Raw genomic sequence first — 8,361 nt, forward strand, 5'->3', positions numbered from 1 at the left:
GTAGTCCTTTTTTGCCATTGGCCTCAAGGAGTTCCAAAAGTCTATTTGTAGAATGGACAAAAAGAGTGTTTGCAAACTACTCAAACAAAAGACATGTTTAAGTCAGCAAGATGAAAGCACACATCTCAAAGAGGTTTCCCAGATAGCTTCCTTCTAGTTTTTATCCTGGGATATTCCTTTTTTCTACCTTGGCCTCAATGATCTCCAAAATGTTTATTTTCACAGTGGACTAAAACAGTATTTCCAAACTGCTGAATCAAAAGAAAGTTTTAACTCTGTGAGATGAATGCACACATTGCAAAGTGATTTCTCAGTTTGCTTCTTTCTCATTTTTAACCTGGGACATTCACTTTTTTGCCATTGGCTTCAATGAGCTCCCAAATGTCCATTCACAGAAGGGACAGAAACAATGTTTCCAAACCACTGAATTAAAAGACAGATTTAAATATGGGAGGTAAATGAACACTTCATAAAGCTGTTTCTCAGATTGCTTCCTTCTGGTTCACCCAAATTTTTTTTTTGCAGTTTCTACAAAAACAATATTTCCAAGCTGCTGAATGAAAAGAAAAGTTTAACTCTCTGATGTGAATGCACACATCACACAACAGCTTCTCAGAAAGCTTCCCTCCTGTTTTTATCCTGGGATATTCTCTTTTTTGCCACTGGCCTCAATGATCTCCCAAGTGTCCCTTCACAGAATGGAGAAAAACAGTGCTCCAAAACTCCTGAATCAAAACAGACGTTTAACTCTGTGAGATGAATGGAGACATCACAAAGCAGTTTCTCTGAAACCTTCCTTCTAGTTTTCATTTGAAGATATTTTCTTCTACACCATTGGCCTCAATGATCTCCCAAATGTCCATTGGCAGAAAGTACAAAAACAGTGTTTCCAAAAAAGTTGATCAAAAGTAATGATTAAAACTCTGAGACAAATGTGCACATAACAAAGCAGTTTCTGAGATAGCTTCTTTGAAGTTTTTACCATGGGATATTTGCTTTTTCATCATTAGCCACAATGAGCTCCCAAACGTCCATTTGCAGAAGGGGAAAAAAACAGTGTTTCCAAACTGCTGAATCAAAAGAAACATTTAAATCTGTGAAATGAAACCACACATCACAAAGCAGTTTCTCTGATTGCTTCCTTCTGGTTTTTATCCTGGGATGTTCTCTTTTTCACCATTGGCCTCAAAGAGCTCCAAAATGTCCATTTGCAGAATGAAAAAAAAACAGTGTTTACAAACACCTGATTCAAAAGAAAGGTTTAAGTCTGTGAGATGAATGCACACATCACAAAGCAGGTTCTCAGAAAGCCTCTTTCTAGATTTTATCTGAAGGTATTTTCTTTTTCTCCATAGGCATCAACGTGCTCCCAAATATCTCTTCGAAGACTCTACAAAAATATGTTTCCAAAATGCTGAATGAAAAGAAAAATTTAACTCTGTGAGTGAATGCATATATCACAAAGCGATTTCTCAAATAGCTTCCTTCTAGTTATCCTGCGACATTTATTTTTTTGCCATTGGCCTCAATGAGCTCCATTTGCAGAATGGACAATAACGGTGCTTCCAAACAGCTGAATCAAAAGAAAGGTTTAACTCTGTGAGATGAATGCACACATCACGAAGCAGTTTCTCAGAAAGCTTCTTCTTAGATTTTATCTGAAGATATTTTCTTTTTCACCACAGGCCTCAATATGCACCCAAATATTTTTTTTGCAGTTCCTACAAAAACAATGTTTCCAAACTGCTGAAGGAAAAGAAAAGTTTAACTCTGTGTGGTGAATGCATGCATCACACAACAGTTTCTCAGAAAGTTTCCATCCTGTTTTTATCCTGGGATATTCTCTTTTTCACCCCTGGCCTCAAAGAGCTCCTAAATGTTCATTCACAGAATGGAGAAAAACAGTATTTCAAAACTCCTGAATCAAAAGAAAGGTTTAACTCTGTGAGATGAATGGAGACATCACAAAGCAGTTTCTCAGAAAGTTTCCCTCCTGTTTTTATCGTGGGATATTCTGTTTTTTGCCACTGCTCTCAATGAGCTCCCAAATGTCCCTTCACAGAATGGAGAAAAACAGTGTCTCCAAACAGCTGAATCAAAACAAAGGTTTAACTCTGTGAGTTGAATGCACACATCACAAAGCAGGTCCTCTGAAAGCCTCTTTCTAGATATTATCTGAAGATATTTTCTTTTTCCCCATAGGCATCAATGTGCTCCCAAATATCTCTTCGCAAACTCTACAGAAACATTGTTCCAAAATGCTGAATGAAAAGAAAGATTTAACTCTGTGAGGTGAATGTATACATCACAAAGCAGTTTCTCAAATAGCTTCCTTCTAGTTATTATCCTGTGACATTTACTTTTTTAGCCATTGGCCTCAATGAGCTCCCAACTGTCCATTTGCAGAATGGAGAAAAACAGTGTTTCCAAACTGCTGAATCAAAACAAAGTTTTAGCTCTGTGAGATGAATGTGCACACCACAAAGCATTTTCTCAGAAAATTTCTTTAGAGTTTTTATCTGATGATATTTTCATTTTCACCATTGGCCTGAAAGTGCTCCCAAATATCCCTTCACAGATTCTACAAAAATAGCATTTCAAAACTGCAAAATGAAATGAAAGGTTTACCTCTGTGAGATGAATGAACCCATCATACAGCAGATTCTCAGATAATTTCCTTCCAGTTTTTTTCCTGGGATATTTGCTTTTTAGCCATTGGCCTCAATGAGCTCCCAAATATCCATTTGAAGAACCACAAAAACAGTGTTTCCAAACAGCTGAATCAAAAGAAAGGTTTAACACGGGAAGATTAATGCACACATCACACAGTAGTTTCTCAGATAGCTTCCTTCCAGTTTTTATCCTGGGATATTCACTTTTGTGCCATTGACCTCAATGAGCTCCCAAATGTCCATTCACAGAATGGACAAAAAACAGTGTTTCCAAACTGCTCAGTCAAAAGAAAGGTTTACTCTGCGAGATGAATGCACACATCACAAAGCGGTTTCTCAAATATCATCCTTCTAGTTTTTATCCTGGCATATTTGCTTATTCACCATTACCCTTATTGAGCTCTCAAATGTACATTTGATGATTGGACAAAAACAGGTTTCCAAACTACTCACACAAAAGAAAAGTTTAACCCTCTGAGATGAATGCCTGCATCACAAAACAGTTTCTCAGAAAGTTTCTTTCTAGTTTTATATGAAGATATATTCTTTTTCACCATCGTCTTCTATGTGCTCCAAAGTGTCTCTTGGTAGATTCTACAAAAGCAGGATTTCCAAACTGCTGAATCAAAGTAAATGTTTAACTCTGTGAGATAAATGCACACAAAACAAAGCTGTTTCTCAGAATGTCTCTTTCTAGTTTTTATCTGAAGATATTTTCTTGTTCACCATAGGCCTCAATGGGCTCCCAAATATCCATTCGCAGATTCTACAAAAACAGGGTTTCCAAACTGCTGAATGAAAACAAAGGTTTAACTCTCTGTGTTGAATGCACACATTACAAAGTGGTTTCTCAGATAGCCTCATTCTAGTTTTTATCCTGGTATATTCCCTTTTTTGCCAGTGGCCTCAATGAGCTCCTAAATATCCATTCACAGAATGAACAAACACAGCGTTTCCAAACTGCTGAGTCAAAAGAAAAGTTTAACTCTGTGAGATGGATGCACACATCACAAAGCACTTTCTCAGACAGCTTCCTTCCAGTTTTTCTCCCAGGATATTCACTTTTTCACCATTGGCCTCAATGAGCTCCCAAATGTCTACTCACACAATGGACAAAAACAGTTTTTCTAGATTGCCCAGTCAAAAGAAAGGTTTAACTCTGTGAGATGAATCCACACAACACAAAGCAGTTTTCCAGGAAGCTTCTTTCTCGTTTTTATCTGAAGATAATTTCTTTTTCACCAGAGGCGTCAATGGGCTCCCAAATTTCCCCTCGCAGATTCTCCATAAGCAGTGTTTCCAAACTGCTGAATGAAAAGAAAGTTTTAACTCTGTGAGGTGAATGCACACATCACAAAGCTGTTTCTCTGATAGCTTCCTTCTAGCTTTTATCCTGGGACATTCCTGGGATATTCCTGGGAGCTCATTGAGGCCAATGGTGAAAAAGTGAATATCCCAGGATAAAAACTAGAGGGAAGCTCTCTGAGAAACCACTTTGTGTGACATGCATATATCTCTCTCTCAGGCCAATGGCAAAAGGAAATATCCTAGAATAAAAACCAGAAGGAAGCTTTCTGAGAAAGCGCATTGTGTTGTGAGCATTATTCTCACAGAGTTAAACCTTTCTTTTCATTCAGCAGTTTTGAAAAACTGTTAATGTAGAATCTGCAAAGGGATATTTGGGAGTGCATTGAGGCTTATGGTGAAACAGAAAATATTTTCACACAAAAAATAAAAAGAAGCATTCTGAGAAACTGCTTTGTGCTGTGTGCATTCATGTCACAAAGTTAAAACTTTCTTTTGATTCAGCAGTTTTGAAACACTGTTTTTGGAGAAACTGCAAGGGGATATTTGAGAGCTCATTGAGGCTTATGTTAAAAAAGAAAATATCTTCAGATAAAACTAGAATAAAGCTTTCTGTGAGATTTCTTTGTGATGTGTGCATTCATCTAACAGAATTAAACAATTGTTTTGAATCAACAGTTTGGAAACACCATTTTTGTCCATTCTGCAAATGGAGATTTGGGAGCTTAATGAGACACTTGGTGAAAAGGCATATATCACAGGATAAAAACTAGAAGGAATCTATCTGAGAAACTACTTTGTGATGTGTGCATTCATCTCACAGTGTTAAATCTTTGTTTTGATTTAGCAGTTTGTAATCACCGTTTTTGTCCACTCTGTAAATACACACTTGGGAGCTCATTGAGGCCAGGGGTGAAAAAGTGAATATCTCAGGATAAAAACTAGAAGAGAGCTATCTGAGAAACCGCCCTGTGATGTGTGCATTCATCTGGCAGAGTTAAACCTTTCTTCTCATGCAGCAGTTTGGATACAAAGTTTCTGTAGACTCTGAGAAGAGATATTTGAGAGCACATTGAGGTCTATGGTGAAAAAGAAAATATCTTCAGATAACCATTAGAAAGAAGAATTCAAAGAAACAGCTTCATGATGTGTACATTCATGTTAAGAGTTAAAACATGCTTTTGATTCAACAGTTTGGAAACTCGTTTATGTCCACTCTGCAAATGGATATTAGGGAGGTCTTTGAGGCCAATGGGGAAAAAACAAATATCCCAGGAATAAAACAAGAATGAATTTATCTGAGAAACGCTTTGTGATATGTGCATTCATCTTGCAGACTTAAACTTTTGTTTTCATTCAGCAGTGTGGAAACACTGTTTTTGTAGAATCTAAGAAGGAATATTTGGGAGCACATTGAGGCCAATGGTGAAAAAGAAAATATGTTCACATGAAAACTAGAAAGAAGTGTTTAAAACAACTGTTTTGTGATGTATAATTCATGTCCAGAGTTAATAATTTTTCTGATTCAACAAGTTGGAAACACTGTTTTTGTCCATTCTGCAAATGGCTATTTGTGAGTTCAATGAAGCCAATGGCAAAAAAGTGAATATACTCTGATAAAAACTAGATAGAAAGGATACCGTGGGATATTCGCTTTTTTGCGATAGGAATCAATGAGCTCCCAAATATCCACTTTAAAATATCTTTAAAAACAGTGTTTCCAAACTGCTGAAAGAATTGAAAAGTTTAACTCTGTGAGGTGAATCCACAAATGACAAAATGGATTCTCAGCTAGCTTACTTCTATTTTTTATCCTGGGAGATTTTTTTTTTGGCCATTGGCTTCAATGAGTTCCCAATTTTCCATTCACAGAATGGACAAAAACAGTTTTTCCAAACTGCTGAATCAAAAGGAATGTTTAACTCTGTGACTTGAATGCACACATCAAAAGGCAGTTTCTCAGAAAGCTTCTTTCTGGTTTTTATCTGAAGACATTTTCTTTTTCAAAATAGGCCTGAGTGTTCTCCCAAATATCCTTTCTCAGATTCGACAAAAACAGTGTTTCCAACCTGCTGAATGAAAAGTGAAATTTAACTCTGTGAGATGAATGCACACATCACATCGTGGTCTCTCAGATGGCTTTCTTCTACTTTTTATCCTGGGATATTGGCTTTTTTGCCATTAGCCTGTAAGAGTTCCCAAAGTCCATATGCACAATGGAGAAAAACAGTGTTTCCAGACTGCTGAATCAAAAGAAAGGTTTAACACTGTGACATGAATGCTCACATCACAAAGCAGTTTCTCAGATTGTTTCTTTCCAGTTTTTGTCCTGGAATTTTTGCTATTTTGCCATTGGCTTCAATGAGATCCAAAATTTGTGTTCACAGAATGGACAAAAACAGTGTTTCCAAACTGCTGAATCAAAAAAATGGTTTAACACCCTGAGATGAATGCACTCATTAGAGAACAGTTTCTCAGATAGCTATTTTTTAGTTTTTATCTGGGGACTTTAGCTTTTTAGCCATTGGTTTCAATGAGCTCCAAAAAGTACATTCACAGAATGGACAAAAACAGGGCTTCCAAACTGCTGAATCAAAGGAAAGTTTTAAATCTCCGAGATGAATACACACAACAGAAAACACTTTCTCAGAAAGCTTCCTTCTGGGTTATATCTGAAGATATTTTCTTTTTCACTGTAAGCCTCACTGTGATCCCAAATATCCCTTCACAGATTCTACAAAAACAGTGTTTCCTATCTGCTGAATGAAAAGAAATATTTAACTTTGTGAGATGAATGCACACAACATGAAGCAGGTTCTCAGAGAGCTTACTTCCAGGTTTTATTCTGTAATATTCACTATTTCACCATTGGTCTAAATAAGCTCCCAATCGTCCATTTGCAGAATGGTCGAAAACAGTGCTTCCAAACTGCTGAATCAATAGAAAGTTTTAACTCTGTGAGATGAATGCACACATGAGAAAGTAGCTTATCAGAAAGCTTCTTTCTAGTTTTAATCTGAAGATATTTTGTTTTTTACCATAACCCTCAATGTGCTCCCAACATCCCTTTGTAGATTCTACAGAAACAGGGTTTCCAAACTGCTGAATGAAAAGAAAGGTTTAACTCTCCAAAGTGAATGCACACATCCCATAGTGGCTTCTCATATAGCTTCCTTCTAGTTTTTATCCTGGGATATTTTGTTTTTTGCCTGACCTCAATGAGCTACCAAATGTCCATCTGAAGAATGGACAAAGACAGTGTTTCCAAACTCCTGAAAAAAAAAAGAAACCTTTAACTCTGTGAGATGAGTGGACATATCACTAAGCAGTTTCTCAAATACTTCTTTCTAGTTTTTATCTGAAGATATTTCCTTTTTCACCATAGGGCTAAAAACACTCCCAAATATCTCTTTGCATATTCTACAAAAACAGAGTTTTCCAACTGCTGAATGAAAAGAAAGGTTTAGCTCTGTGAGATAAATGCACACATCACAAAGCAGTTTCTCAGAAAGCTTCTTTATAGTGTTTATCTGAAGATATTATCTTTTTCATAAAAGTCCTCAATTCTCAGCAAAACATTCCCTCACAGATTCTACCAAAACACTGTTTAAAAACTGCTGAATCTAAGCACAGTTTTAACTCTGTGAGATGAATGCACACATCACAAAGCAGTTTCTCAGAATGCTTCTTTCTAGTTTTTATGTGAAGATATTTTCTTTTTTTGCTATAGTCCTCAGTGTGCTCCGAAATTTCGTTTTTCAGATTCTACAAAAACAGTGTTTCCAAACTGTTGAAAGAATAGAAAAGTTTAACTCTGCGAGATAAATGCACACATCACCAAGTGGTTTCTCAGATAGATTCCTTCCACTTTATATCCTGTTATATTCTGTTTTTTGCCCTTGGCCTCAATAAGCTAAAAACATCAATTCACAGAATTGATAAAAACAGTGTTCTCAAACTGCTGAATCAAAAGAAAGGTTTAACTCTGCAGATGAATGCACACATCACAAAGTGGTTTCTGAGATATCTTCCTTCTAGCGAATATCCTGGAATATTTGCCTTTTTGCCATTGGCCTCAATAACCTACAAAATGTCCATTCACAGAATGGACAAAAACATTGTTTCCAAACTGCTGAATCAAAAGAAAGGCTTAATTCTGTGAGATTAATGCACACATCACAAAGTGGTTTCTCAGATAACTTTTTCTATTTTTTATCCCGGGATATTCCCTTTTCTGTCATAGACCTCAATGAGCTCCCAAATGTCCATTCACAGAATGGACAAAAATAGTCTTTCCAAACTCCAGAATTAATAAAAATGGTTTAACTCTGTGAGATGAATGGGCACAGTACAAAGGTGTTTCTCAGAAATCTTCTTACTGGTT

The sequence above is a fragment of the Pan paniscus genome, chromosome 6 (assembly GCF_029289425.2).
Source record: "Pan paniscus chromosome 6, NHGRI_mPanPan1-v2.0_pri, whole genome shotgun sequence".
NCBI lineage: Eukaryota > Metazoa > Chordata > Mammalia > Primates > Hominidae > Pan > Pan paniscus.